Source organism: Kogia breviceps, chromosome 4 (genome assembly GCF_026419965.1).
Source record: "Kogia breviceps isolate mKogBre1 chromosome 4, mKogBre1 haplotype 1, whole genome shotgun sequence".
Lineage (NCBI taxonomy): Eukaryota > Metazoa > Chordata > Mammalia > Artiodactyla > Physeteridae > Kogia > Kogia breviceps.
In genome coordinates, this window is record NC_081313.1 from 92,091,969 (window position 1) to 92,106,792 (window position 14,824).

The window sequence follows — 14,824 nt, forward strand, 5'->3', positions numbered from 1 at the left end:
TAAGGATGAACCATGGGGGAGACTTCCCTGGCGGTCCAGTGGTTAAGACTTTGCCTTCCAGTGCAGGGGGTGTGGGTTCGATCCCTGGTTGGGGATCCCACATGCCTCGCGGCCAAAAATCCAAAACATAAAACAGAAGTAATATTGTAACAAATTCAGTAAGGACTTTAAAAAAATGGTCCACATCAAAAAAAATCTTAAAAAAAAAAAGATGCACCGTGGGCTTCATGTACTTGCAGTTTCTTTACTTAAAGACAGCAATAGTGAAAGCACTTAGCCTGGGTCTAGAACCTCCGTTCTGTTCTGCTCTGGCCTGTGTCATCAGGTTCATTCTTAATCCACACTGGTCTGTGCGGGGTATGTCTCTTTTATATCTGGGCTGTGGTTCAACTTACAGAAAATTTCCAGCTGTGATGGAAGGTGTCTGTGAGGCCGTCTGTCATAAGGGTTACAAGAACACGCCAGCTTTGTCGAATGACCCTGCCACTTACTAGCTGTAAATATTTAAAATTCTCTTAAAGTACTGACCCTTAATCTAGAACAGCAGAACTGCCGGGAGAGTGGGCTGCATCCAGTGTGTTCTAGGCCTGCCTATCACCAGTTGAGTAGCTGTTCATTGGGAACATCTTCCTGTTCTCCTCATGGCGTGTGGCCAGCAGCTTAGCTTGGTGTGTCTTTACTTTGAATGGGTACCAGCTCTCTCTGCTCAGTGTCGTAATCCCCAGCATCTGTGAGTATGTCACCTTATATGGCAACAGGGACTTTGCAGATGTGACTATATTAAGGATCTTGTGATGGGGAGATTATCCAGGTGTGACCAATATAATTACATGAGTTCTTATACATGAAAGAGGAGGCAGGAGAGTCAGAGGAGATGTGACCGTTGGATGCAGAGGTCAAAGTCAGGTATTTGCTGGAAGGAGGCCTTTATGCCAGGAAGGCAGGTAGCCTCTAGAAGTTGGAAAGGGCAAGGCAAGGGTTCTGCCCCGGTTCCCCCAGAAGGAGTACAGCTCTGACTACACTTAGGTTTTTCTTTTTTTTGGTGGTACGCGGGCCTCTCACTGTTGTGGCCTCTCCTGTTGCGGAGCACAGGCTCCGGACGCGCAGGCTCAGCAGCCATGGCTCACTGACCCAGCCGCTCCGTGGCACGTGGGATCTTCCCGGACCAGGGCACGAGCCCGTGTCCCCTGCATCGGCAGGCGGACTGTCAACCACTGTGCCACCAGGGAAGCCCTACACTTAGGTTTTTAAGCCCAGTGTCTTAGTTAGTTTGGGCTGCTTTAACAAATTACCACAGACTGGGTGGTTTAAACAAGCAACATTGATTTCTCACAGTTCTAGAGGCTGAAAGTCTGAAAGCAGGGTGCCAGCGTGGTTGGGTTCTGGTGAGGGTCCTTTTCCAGGTTGTGGACAGCTGACTTCTTGTAACTTCACATGGTAAGAGAGTTCTTACAAGAGCACTAATGCCATTCCTGCTTGACCTAAGCACCTCCCAAAGGCCCTACCTCCAAATACCATCACATTGGGATTAGGGATTTAACATGTAAACTCCCGGCTACGGACACAAACATTCAGTCTGTTATACCTACTGAGACCATTTTGGACTTCTGGCCTTTGGAATTGTAAGATAATAAATTTCTGTTGTTTTAAGCCACCAAGTTTATGGTCATTTGTTGCAGCAGCAGAAAGAAACCAATACAGATGGTTACTGTGGGAAGCATTTTATCTTGCTTGCTCAGTGGAAACTTGAGGACCTTCTTGTTTGGTTTCACCACATTAGGCAGAAACCTGAGATACTGTTACTTTCCTGGGTAATAATAGCATATAACCTTCTGCAGATGCTCAGGATTTCTGTGATTAGGACTACATGTGTATCTGCAGATGTTTATGAGTAATATTAGTTGCTGCTTCAAGATTATCTAGATTCCTTATTATGAGGGAGGGATGGTAAGATATGTTAATGATAGGCAGAGAATTGAAATTATGATACAGGCTTTATTACCTTTAATAATTGGGTGAATTTGAAATTACTCTGAAGTTGGAAGGAACATGAGCTGCCTTTGGGTGTTCAGAAGTTATTATAAGTGGAGTGTGTGTGGTAGAACAGACAACTGCCTTTGGAGTCACAAGATAGGTCTGAGTCCTATGTCTGCTTCGAAGAATGGTCAAGTCACTTCATTTTTCTGAATATTGAGAATAATGCCTTCCCTGACCCGACATTCAGGATTGTTGTAGGACCAAATTAGAGACCACACGTATACTATAAGGTGTTAAACATTTTGAAGGCCTTTCCTGTTGAAACTAGGATGGAGGAAAATATTGCTGGTGATACATATTTTAAAAGGTGGAATAGAGGAAAGAAGGAAACAGTCTGGGGGAAAGAAGGGAGAAAATCAAATAAGCTTTGGACTCTGAAACAGCTTTGGAGAGTTTTGAAGATGAGTTTTGTTGATATTGAAAGCAGTGATAAGAATAAATGTGATATCTCGATACTACTTCTGGTTTTAAAATAAGTGGTTATAATCACATCCCGTTTTAATGTTAGCACTTGAAGTGTCTTTACAAATCATTCCTTCAAATGCAGATTCTATCCAGGTAGAGCTTTTCTCAGAATATGGCATTCAACCTGCTGAATCTGCTGTCCTGTGACTTCAGAAGTCAAAGAAGAAGGGAGACAGGTAGCATACAGATTCAGTCAGCATGTGAATGTCTTCTTTCCCAGTGAACTCTTCTTTTCTTCACCAAGACAATAAAAGAAATCAAATGGCAGACCCCTAACTCCTTAACCCTTCTCACACACTTAGTTACTTCTTATCTATCCTTTCCTCTCCTCTCAGTGGAAGAGCCCCAGTGCCTCTCCCCTGAATTTTATCACCTCTCATTTCTTCTTCATCTTCAGCCCTCTCCCTCTCTGTTCCCTTTCTTCTGTCAAGGTTTGTGCATGTTTAAATCTCTTACATTTAAAACCACCCTTTCCCCACTCCCATGCGATCCTCTGTCTGCTGCCGTATTGACTCCTTCTGTGTCACACCTAAACTTCAGAAAGCTTTGCCTAAATTCATCACCTCTACTTCTCAAATCTAATTCATCCTTTTTTTAAAAAAAAATTTTATTTATTTATTTAGGCTGCTCCGGGTCTTAGTTGCAGCACATGAACTCTTAGTTGCGGCATGCATGTGGGATCTAGCTCCCCGACCAGGGATTGAACCTGGGCCCCCTGCATTGGGAGTGCAGAGTCTTACCCTCTGGACCACCAGGGAAGTCCCCATCAAATCTCATTCATTCTTAAACTTCTCACAGTTCAGCTTTGAGGCCCATCATACACTGAAACGGTCCTCAGGGTCGTCACTAGTTGCTATATCCAAGTGACACTTTCAGCACTTATCTTCCTTTCTGTTGTTGCATTGACCCTTGTTCTTAAAATCTTCTCATTTTGCTCTTCTGACAACACGATCTCCTTTTTTTTCCTCTTTTCAAATTTTCTTCTGGTTATTTCTATTCAATCTTCTTTATGATCACTTTTCCTCTGCCTTTTCCTAAAAATGTTGATATGATTTTGTCCATGGTTTTCTTATGTTCTGACTGAATATAGGCTCACACACTTAATGCTACTTCTTCTGGCACTATTTTTTTCTGAAATAATTTCCTTAAAAAAAATAAAAACTAAACTGTGTATATATTTGTATCCTCCCCACCGCCCCCAAATGCACTGAGGATTATTGAGCAAAAATGATCCCATCCATGGGCTTCCCTGGTGGCGCAGTGGTTGAGAGTCTGCCTGCCGATGTAGGGGACACGGGTTCGTCCCCCGGTCCGCGAAGATCCCACATGCCGCAGAGCGGCTAGGCCCATGAGCCATGGCAGCTGGGCCTGCACGTTCGGAGCCTGTGCTCCGCAATGGGAGAGGCCACAGCAGTGAGAGGCCCGCGTACCACAAAAAAAAAAAAAAAGATCCTATCCATTGAGCACTAGCAGGCAGGCGCTGCCATGAGTAATGGTATTCTTCTTTGCATTACGATTTGTTGTATTTTGCAGCCTGAGTGTGAGATTTCACTTTCTGTAACTTTAGCTTCTGGCAAATGTAATGACTGATAAAATGTGTGTAAGTGATCACACAAGTCCTATTTCAAAGAGAGAAATGAAATTTGTCATGTTGGATTATTACAAATTGAAACTTTTATAGCCAAGACATGGAAACAACCTAAATGTCATCAGTGGATGCATGGGTAAAGATGTGAGATATATGTATGTATAAATAAAGTAATGAAATGTTATTTAACCATAAAAAGAAGGAAATCCTGCCATTTTCAACAACATAGATGGATCTTGAGAACATTAGGATAAGTGAAATAAGTGAGACAGAGAAAGGCAAAGACTGTATGATCTCACTTACGTGTGGAATCTAAAAAAACCACACTCGTGGATGCAGGTAACAGATTAGTGGTTGCCAGAAGTGGGAGGTGGGGGATATGGGTGAAGGTGGTCAAAAGGTAAAATCTTCCAGTTATGAGATGAGTTCTGGGAATGTAATGTACAGCATGGTGACTATAGTTAACAATACTCTTTGTATATTTGACAGTTTCTGAGAGATTAGATATTGCAAGTTCACATTGCAAGGAAAAAAGACTGTGTGCGGTGATGGATGTTAACTAAACTTAATTGTGGTGATCATTTCACAATATATACATATATCAAATCATTATGTTGTGTGTCTTGGACTAATACAGTATTTTTTTAAACAAGTTTCAATGAAGTATAGTTGATTTACAGTGTTGTATTAATTTCTGTTGTACAGCAAATTAACTCAGTCATAAGTATATATATTCTTTTCTATTCTGGTTTAGCTCAGGGTACTGAATATAGTTCCTTGTGCTACACAGTAGGACCTTGTTGTTTGTTCATCCTATATATACTGGTTTGTATCTGCTAATCCCAAACTCCCAATTCTTCCCTCCCCTACCCCGCTCCCCCTTGGCAACCACAAGTCTGTTCTCTATGTCTGTGAGTCTGTTTCTGTTTCATAGATATGTTCATTTGTGTTGTATTTTAGATTCCACATATAAGTGATGTCATATGGTATTTGTCATTCTGACTTATTTCACTTAGTATGATAATCTCGAGGTCCATCCATGTTGCTGCAAATGGCAGTTTCATTCTTTTTTATGACTGAGTAATATTCCATTATATATATGTGTGTGTGTGTGTGTGTGTGTGTGTGTGTGTGTATATATATATATATGCCATACCTTCTTTATCCATTCATCTGTCGATGGACATTTAGGTTGTTTCTATGTCATGACTATTGTGAGTAGTGCTGCTATGAACATAGGGGTGCATGTATCTTTTTGAATTATAGTTTTGTCTGGGTATATGCCCAGGATTGGGACTACTGGATCATATGGCAGCTCTATTTTTAGTTTTTTGAGGAACCTCCATACTATTTTCCATAGTGGCTATGCTAATTTACAATCCCACCAACAGTGTAGGAAGGTTCCCTTTTCTCCATGTCCTCTCCAGCATTTGTTATTTGTAGACTCTTTAATGATGGCCATTCTGACTAGTGTGAGGTGGTACCTCACTGTAGTTTTGATTTGCATTTCTCTAATAGTTAGCAATGATGAGCATCTTTTCATATGCCTATTGGCTATCTGTATATCTTCTTTGGAGAAATGTCTGTTTAGACCTTTTGCCTATTTTTCAGTTGGGTTGTTTGTTTTTTTGTTATTGAGTTGTATGAGCTGTTTGTATATTTTGGACATTAAGCTCTTGTCTGTTGCATCATTTGCAAATATTTTCTCCCAGTCTGTAGGTTGTCTTTTCATTTTGTTTATGGTTTCCTTTGCTGTAGAGAAGCTTGTAAGTTTGATTAGGTCCTCTTTGTTTATTTTTGCTTTTATTTCTATGGCCTTGGGAGACTGACCTAAGAAAACATTGGTATGATTTATGTCAGAGAATGTTTTGCCTATGTTCTCTTCTAGGAGTTTTATGGTGTCATGTCTTATGTTTAAGTCTTTAAGCCATTTTGAGTTTATTTTTGTGTATGGTGTGAGGGTGTGTTCTAACTTCATTGATTTACATGTGGCTCTCCAACTTTCCCAACACCACTTGCTGAAGAGATTGTCTTTTCCCCATTGTATATTCTTGCCTCCTTTGTCAAAGATTAACTATCCATAGGTGTCTGGGTTTATTTTGGGGCTCTCTATGCTGTTCCATTGATCCATGTGTCTGTTTTTGTGGCAGTACCATACTGTTTAGCTTACTGTAGCTTTGTAGTATTGTCCATAATCTGGGAGGGTTATGCCTACTGCTTTGTTCTTTGTCCTAAGGATTGCTATGGCAATTCTGGGTCTTTTAAGATTCCATATAAATTTTAGGATTATTTTTTCTAGTTCTGTGAAAAATTTCTCAGGTAATTTGATAGGGATCATATTATATCTGTAGATTGCTTTGGGTAGGATGGCCATTTTAACAGTATTAATTCTTCCAGTTCAGGAGCATGGGATATCTTTCCGTTTCTTTGACTCACCTTTACTTTCTTTTATTTATGTTTTGTAGTCTCAGCATGTAAGTCTTTCACCTCCTTGGTGAGGTTTATTCCTAAGTATTTTATTTTGTTGTTGCAGTTTTAAAAGGGATTGTTTGTTTGCATTCCTTTTCTCATATTTCATTGCTAGTGTAAAGAAATACAACTGATTTCTGTATGTTAATCTTGTATCTTGCTACTTTGCTTCTAGTAGTTTTTGTGTGGAGTCTTTAGGGTTTTCTATATTTAGTATCATGTCATCTGCATATAATGACAATTTTACCTCTTCCTTACCAATGTAAATACCTTTTATTTCTTTTTCTTGTCTGACTGCTGTAGCTAGAACTTCCAATACTATGTTGAAGAGAAGTGGTGAGAGTGGGCATCCTTGTCTTGTTCCAGATTTTAGCAGGAAGGCTTTCAGTTTTCACTGTTGAGTATTATATTGGCTGTAGGTTTGTCATAAGTAGCTTTAGTTATGTAGAGATATGTTTCCTCTATACCCACTTTGGTAGGAGTTTTTATCATAAATGTATGTTGAATTTTATCAAATGCTTTTTCTTTCTTTCTTTTTTTTTTTTTTTTTTTTTTTGGCTGTGTCACGTGGCATGTGGGATCTTAGTTCCCCAACCAGGGATTGAACCTGTGCCCCATGCATTGGAAGTGCAGAGTCTTAACCACTGGACCACCAGAGAAGTCCCTACTTTTTCTGCATCTGTTGATATGATAATGTGGTTTCTGTCTTTTCTTTTATTGATGTGGTATGTAACATTGATTTGCATATGTTGAACCATCCTTGTGACCCTGGGATGAATCCAACTTGGTCTTGGTGTTATATGTCAATTATATCTCAGTAAAACTGAGGGGAAGAGCCTTTACTATCTAAGCATCTTCAGGTATCTGGTGAAGGAATAGGGCAAAGATCAAGAAGCAGAAAGGTCTTCTTCAGTAGCCCTTTGACCATCTTAAACAGTGCAGCAGCCTGGGAGGACTGATGACAAAACATCAAGGGTAACTGGAAAAAACCCCACAAAAAAACATGGCTGTAGGCTCTTCATCAGTCCAGGGGCCTGGAAGGGAATGCCAGAAGCATCTTCATAGGGACCCCCAGCAGTGAAGCTTCTAATTTTCCTGCTGTTGATTATGTCACTCTTCCTACATAATCTCATCTGCTCCATGGTTTAGATTACTATCTAAAAGCTCAGTTAACCCTCAAATTTGTATCACCAACCCAGACATCTCAAGGCATTATACTGTGTACAGACTCTCTGGATTTATACAACTCTATACTTGAGAGAGGTGTGTGGCATTGGGTGGGTCTTCTCATTTGTCCAGGCCTCAGTGTCCCCATTTATGAAGTGGGGATAATAATAGTACCAGCTTCATAGGGTGGTGGTGAGGGGTAAAGGAGTCTATAAACACCCAGACTAGTGCTTTAAATGGTGTGGTCAGTGCAGTATAAGTGTTTGTTCTTATTCTGTACTTGGATATTCCTAAGGTTCCTCCAACACAACATATTCAGAACTGAAGTCATCATCTCTCCCTCCAGATGTGCTCTTTTTCTTCTTAATGTTCTTTTTTGTTGTTGTTGTTGTTTTTGTGGTACGCGGGCCTCTCACAGCGTGGCCTCTCCTGCTGCGGAGCACAGGCTCTGGACGCGCAGGCACAGCGGCCACGGCTCATGGGCCCAGCCGCTCTGCGGCATGTGGGACCCTCCTGGCCTGGGGCATGAACCCGTGTCCCCTGCATCGGCAGGTGGACTCTCAACCACTGCGCCACCAGGGAAGCCTCTTCTTAATGTTCTTGACAGTAGTGATTTTCCAGAATTAAAGAAAAAAAAACTATGTACCTGTGTATAATTTTAGGTTGAGAATAAAAAGTTTATCCTAAGTTTAAATAGATGCAAATTTTTGGTTTATCATGAGTACCAACATTGTAAAATCTGTCACATTACTCTTAAATGTATCTTAAATGTATACTCTTAAATGCATCTCTATATCATAGCAATTTTGGTACTCATCATCAATGTTTAAAAAGTAGACGTGGGCTTCCCTCGTGGCTCAGTGGTTAGGAGTCCGCCTGCTGATGCAGGGGACGTGGGTTCGTGCCCCGGTCCGGGAGGATCCCACATGCCGTGGACCATCTAGACCCGTGAGCCATGGCTGCTGAGCCTGCGCGTCTGGAGCCTGTGCTCCGTGACGGGAGGGGCCACAATAGTGAGAGGCCCGCGTACTGCAAAAAAAAAAAAAAAAAATAGTAGACATGAACAAGTTCTACATTAAAAGTCAGAATTGTCTTTGTTCCTTTTATCTTCTTTGTATTCTACTTTCTTCATAGATTTTTCTCTTATATTTTTCTTAATAAAATATATTTATCCATAACAATATTTTATATAGAAATTGAAAGTTTAAAAGTTTATTTCATGAGACCTTAAGGCTTTATTATTAAGCCATAGGAATAGTTATTATTACCAAGGTTTTCAATTAAAACAGCAAAATATTATGCATTTTAATAACTCTTAAACATAAAAAGAACATTTATTGGAAGTGCATCCCAATGAAGTAATGGGCAGCTTCTTCTCAGTTCATGTACACCTGAATGATTATAATATATTCCTGGAGTGAGATAGGGCTCAGCATCAATTTTATTCCTATTTCTTGTCTTTATAAGGATGAGCACTGAGTAACTTTATCTACTCAGGGAGTTAGATTGAAAAGGAAGGAGTTTTGATAAAGGAAGATCACTTAATTCCTTGAACTCTCCTGAGTTATACGCCAAAAAAATCACATAGTGATCTGTCATCTAAAATTATTTTTAGTCATCTGTCAGGTATCTCCAAGGCTCTGTAGTCATCACCAACCCCTCTCAATCTGCTCTGAGAGCAGAGATTTCTCAGACCACTCATTGGGTTCTCCTTCAGTTTAGTTTGAAAGCAATGAGATCAAAACCGCCTGAGTGGTGAACAATTTGTTAATCATTATAGTAATTCAATTTCAGAATTTCTAGGAGCTGTATTCAAAATGCTTTACCAAGACTTATCAAAACAGTATTAATTATGCTTTTTCTCTTTTACTTAGAAGCATCTGATGTAATCTACTTTGCTTTTAAAGGATTAAGAAAATTAAAAATTGTTAATTTTAACGAACATTTGCCAGTACATGATTTTTGGTAAAATGCTTTTATCTATACTTATGTACTTTATATTTTTATCAGAATTGTGGAGCTGCAGATTTAGTTAACCCAGTTTATGGAAAATGTCCAACATATTACTTTGGCGAAGCCAGTTACTGTCAAACCACTGAGCTAAACCAGTGTACATCCTGTCATTTGTCAATTTAAATAAAAATGTTAACATGTATTCTGTGACGAGTACTTCACTTTGGAATTTGATTTCTGAGATGGGTAGACAGATAAGGCACAGTGTTTTGTCACTTAGATGAGATGGGCTTACTAGGGCTTTGATTTGTTTTACTCTGTGGGACTCTTTCTCATGAGCTAGACATATTTTTATATATTTTGATAGTAGCTGCACAATGGAAGTTGCAAGATTATTAAACAAACTCCCTTCGCTGCCTTGTTCTATAATATACCTGAATTCCGAACAGCCCAGCCAAGGACCAAAATCCCATGTTTCTTTCATCTTGCCTAGTCTTTACCAGAAAGGTGTGTAAGGTAGGGAAAGACAGAAAGCCCTGTTCTTCTGGTTTAGGGTGTTTTATTTAAGGCATCTTTGCTGACACTGGTATTTAAAAATGTTTCTATCTTTCTGATCGGGAATTTTCTACATCCTGGGGCAGAGCGCCCTAGAGTTTGAAGGGGTGAGAGGTGCTTTCCTGCTGTAAATGGGAAAAGAGGGTTGTGAAAGGGGAGGGCAGAGGAGAGAGCTGGCAGGACCTCTCATCAGGTCTGTGCTCACATAGATCAGGTCTAGAAAGAGGATGTGTGTTAAGAGGGTAAATCCTGAGAGCTCTCATCACAAGGAGAACCATTTGTTTCTTTTCTTTTCATTGTGTGTATATGAGAAGATGGATGTTAGCTGAACCTATTGTGGTAATCACTTCACAATATAGGTAAATTCTACCATTGTGCCGAATGCCTTAAACTTACACAGTGATGCCAATTATTTCTCAATAAAAGTGGGAAGAAAAATGTATATGGAAGTTGAGAATCTGGGAATTAAGTCCCTTAAAACTATCTGTTGTCTTTGTACCCTTTAGGAGGTCCTCATGGTTGCATCCCTGAGGTGCCTGCCCCTCTGCCTGAATACCTTAGTGAATGCCACCACTCACGCTCGGGTGTCATCCTTAACTCTACTGTGTCTCCTTCTTCTCAGAGCTAACCCGTCACCAGGTCCTGTCACTTCTACTCCTTAATAACTAGCATGATTTGTGTAATTCATCATCCAACCCAGGGTACTTTTTTTTTTTTTTTTGCGGTACGCGGGCCTCTCCCTGTTGTGGCCTCTCTCGTTGGCGGAGCACAGGCTCTGGACGCGTAGGCTCAGCAGCCATGGCTCATGTGGGATCTTCCCGTACCGAGGCACGAACCCGTGTCCCCTGCATCGGCAGGCAGACTCTCAACTACTGCGCCACCAGGGAAACCCAACCCAGGGTACTTTTGAGAGTGAAAAGGGTTACTGTTTGTAACTAAGCTAGGATAGCAGTGGTCAGCAGGACTTATGGTTACCTCTTAACCTCCCAGCCCTGAATCCTGGTTGAGGTGCCAGCAAGGGAGCCTGGATTTCTGCAAAAGCTTTCCGACTGGTCTTCCTGTCTTCCCTCCCATGTTTTGCCCCCTGCAGTTGCAGTTTTTTCAGAAAGACTACTTTAAGGATGTCTCCTCTGTGGCTTCAGATTCTTTAATGGGTCCCAAAGGGAAAATTCAGGGATTCCTTAACAAGGATTACAAGGTCCTTCAAGAAATGGGGCCCTTGGTTGCTCTAGAGCTTTTCTTGCATGGTAATTCTTCAGTCCCCCACCAATCATCCTTCACCCAAACCCACACTCCAGGTACATGAAAGCTACACTCAACTACCTGCAGCTCCTTACCTGGACTGTAGTGTCTCCGTGATGTACCTGCTGCTTCCCCGGCCTGAATACCCTCCTCCTTTTCTGTGCCTCATTTTTACCTGTTGATCCACCTCTTCCTTACCTCCTGATTGAGCGGTCTCTGATTTTAGTCTCCTCCTGAAGCTTTCTCTCACCCCACAAGTGCCCTAGACTAACCCCTGTCATCACACACTGCAAGTCCTACATTGTATTTTTCTCTTAAATAATATCCCCCACTTGACTGGAAACTCCTTGAGGGGAGGGGAGAGGGATTATGTCCTGTTTCTCACTATGTTACCACCTCTGCCACTGCCAACTAAGTGATCTCTCACCTAGACAAATGGCAGGCCAGAGAGAGAGGTCAGGCCTTGACAAGAATGCTTCTGCATTGCCTTTCTGTGTCTGTTTGCTGCCTCCTTTCCCTGCTGTTCTTTGAATTTATTGCTTTGGTTCTCTTAAGAAAGACATCTATTGCTGTTTATTTTAACCAGACTTCGGAGATATCTATATCTATATATGTATGTGTGTATTTATTTTTTTTTAAAGCTTTACTGAGATGTTAGGAAGTTACGTTGAAAGTATCTGGAATTGCAAGAAATTGCAGATACATGCTATCCTTAGTGTGCTGGCAGCTACTGGGTGCTGTTGAGAGTATTCCTCTCTAGTAAGAGGTAGCGTAGTGTGTGGCAGAAGGTGTATGAGGATTTGAGTTCAGGTAATGACGCCGGTGGCTGTATGGTTGTGGGTCCCGTGGTTTTTAAAAATTTGTTCATAATAAACTATTCTTAATAAAACAGGTTTTTTTCTTTCTCTAGAGCTGTTGAACAGTTTCTATTAAGAAAGGAAGTGATGGTGCTTTTCTGGAGCCGGTTTCCCGTTCAGAGTGGGTTTGATCTCTTCTGAGCTCAGTCATGTGCTGCATAGTGAGAATTCAGGAGCTGGCCTGCTGGAAAGAACCCCAGGAAGTGCTGAGAGAGGAACCTGTCCACCTGGCAGCTGCTCCTGCTTTCCTCCCTGCTCTAGCCCTTAGGGAGAAGCAGAGCTTGCTCTGATTGTTTGTTGTGTGTGTTGATTTTGCCATGGTTTCAAAATTGCTTTCGAAGGACCTAGATTTGTCTAGAGTTGACTCCATGGTGTATCTTGAACCTAACCCTCTTGTAGTTCTTTTCCTCTTCCTTTTCCTTCAGCTGGTTGATCATAATAGGCACAAATGTGTCTTCCATGGGTCATGTATAATAAAATACTTTATCCTGCGGCTTTCATAAATTTGTCTTCCAGCTTTAGCGAGTTGAGGCACTGAATTCTATCTTTCTTCATTAATGGCACCAGTGTCTTTTTCTTTTTTTAAAAACCAAAAATAGATTAAAAGGAGAAACACTTGGACATGATAAAGGTACAAAATACTTAAAAACAAAACTATCTGGAATGGTACAAACTTCACTGTATATACATATCCACATATATTTGCATATAACAAAGTATGCAGGTATGCTAAGTGTTCTTCTTGTCAATAAAACAGGTTTTCTGTGACCAGTTTCTGTGACCCACACCTGCTTAGCTGTATAAGTGCATGAGAAGAATATTGCTGATTTCCTTACCATGAAGATTTTATTAGATTATCCTTCTACCTGGTTAACTCAGAATGAGCTATACAGGATGGAATTTCAGACAGTTGATTGGCTAATGGAAAAGCATCGGTTTTAGAGTTAATGATTCTAGCTAGATATTTTCCTGATTATCATAGGAAACTAGGTTTTTTTTTTTTTTTTTTTTTTTTTTTTTTTTTTTTTTTTTTTTTTTTTTTTTGTGATATGCGGGCCTCTCACTGTTGTGGCCTCTCCCGTTGCGGAGCACAGGCTCCGGGCGCGCAGGCTCAGCGGCCATGGCTCACGGGCCCAGCCGCTCCGCGGCATGTGGGATCTTCCCGGACCGGGGCACGAACCCGTGTTCCCTGCATCGGCAGGTGGATTCTCAACAACTGCGCCACCAGGGAAGCCCTGTTTGTTTTTTTTAATCTAGTGTTTTGATACAAACCTCTGATAAGTTGACCTTGATTTAACCTTATTCTGAATCTTAAGCGGATTTTCTTCATTTATATAAAAAGAGATTTGATTGGGATGTTCCAGAAGCGTACTGATAAAATGCATTATTTTCTATATTATTTTCTCTTGAATTTCATAAAATGTCAAATATATTGCATGTGCTAAAAGCTAAGATGACTAGTTTGTCCATTTTTGTGTGACCTGTTCTAGTGGGAGAGATGCTCCAGGAATTGCTCAAAGTTGGGCAGGTACTTTTTGGGGTGACAGAGGCAAGACTTACCCACTTTCTCTTTTGGACTGTGAATTTTCGAAGTAGCTTTTTGAGTTAATGAAAGTAGGCCCTTTAAAAGCTGACGATATATAGGAGCTTAATTTTTTCTTGAGCGATGCTCACCACTTTTTTGGGGTTGCAGGATATTTTATGGAGAATACTCACTTAGAAAACTTCTTGTTTACAGTGTGATATCCTTCCGCTCATCAGCGCCCCTGACCTGGGACTGTGAAGAGATAAGAGCATTTGCTATTTCCCATCTCTGCTGAGTCATGGAGCAAATACTTACTGGGTAACCACTGTGTCTCAGCAACTAGGGTGCAGTGGTCGGCAAGAGACAAGGTCCCTGGCCTTAAGGAGTTTATATTCTAGGGAGAGACAGATTGTAAATATGTATTCAAATATCATGTAGTGATGAGTGCTTTGAAAATAAGATGTGCCAGAGTGACTGGGAGGCTCCTTCTGTTGAGTGGTCAGAAACAGCCTCTCTGAGATGACATTTAAACTGAGTCTTGAATGGCATGAAGGGAGGGGTATGGCAGGCAGAAGAAACAGCTGTTCAGTGGCCTAAGGCAGGGACAAATAGGAAGTCTTCTAGAACTGAAAAAAAGACCAGTGGTGCTAATAGTAGTGAGAAGGAGGGTGACAAAGTGACTGGTAGGCAGGGTCTGTATTACAGAGTGCCCAGCAGCCTATGGTAGGCTGGGTATATGGGAATCTATTGAAAGTTGAAGCTAAGAAGTGATGGGACCTGATTGAGGAGCTGGATTTCGGGAGTGGGGAGTCAGGTGAAGCTTGAACAGGTGAAGCTTCATATGCCCAGTTGACATCCAAGTGGAGATGTTAGACGAGTAGTTGGGCTCCTGAGAGGTTAGAGTCACATTTGGGAGTCCCTAGGTTTTTAGAGTCATGAGACCTTAAGATTTTTAAGGGCATTTAG

The 14,824-nt window shown here is 41.1% G+C and overlaps 1 protein-coding gene across 8 annotated transcripts in view; it reads left to right on the top strand.

The window, feature by feature from the left end:
* The window catches only part of EPB41L4A (erythrocyte membrane protein band 4.1 like 4A), a 268,976-nt gene that overhangs the window by 120,521 nt on the left and 133,631 nt on the right, over nucleotides 1-14,824 (top strand). The gene's annotated exons all lie outside the window — the stretch shown is intronic.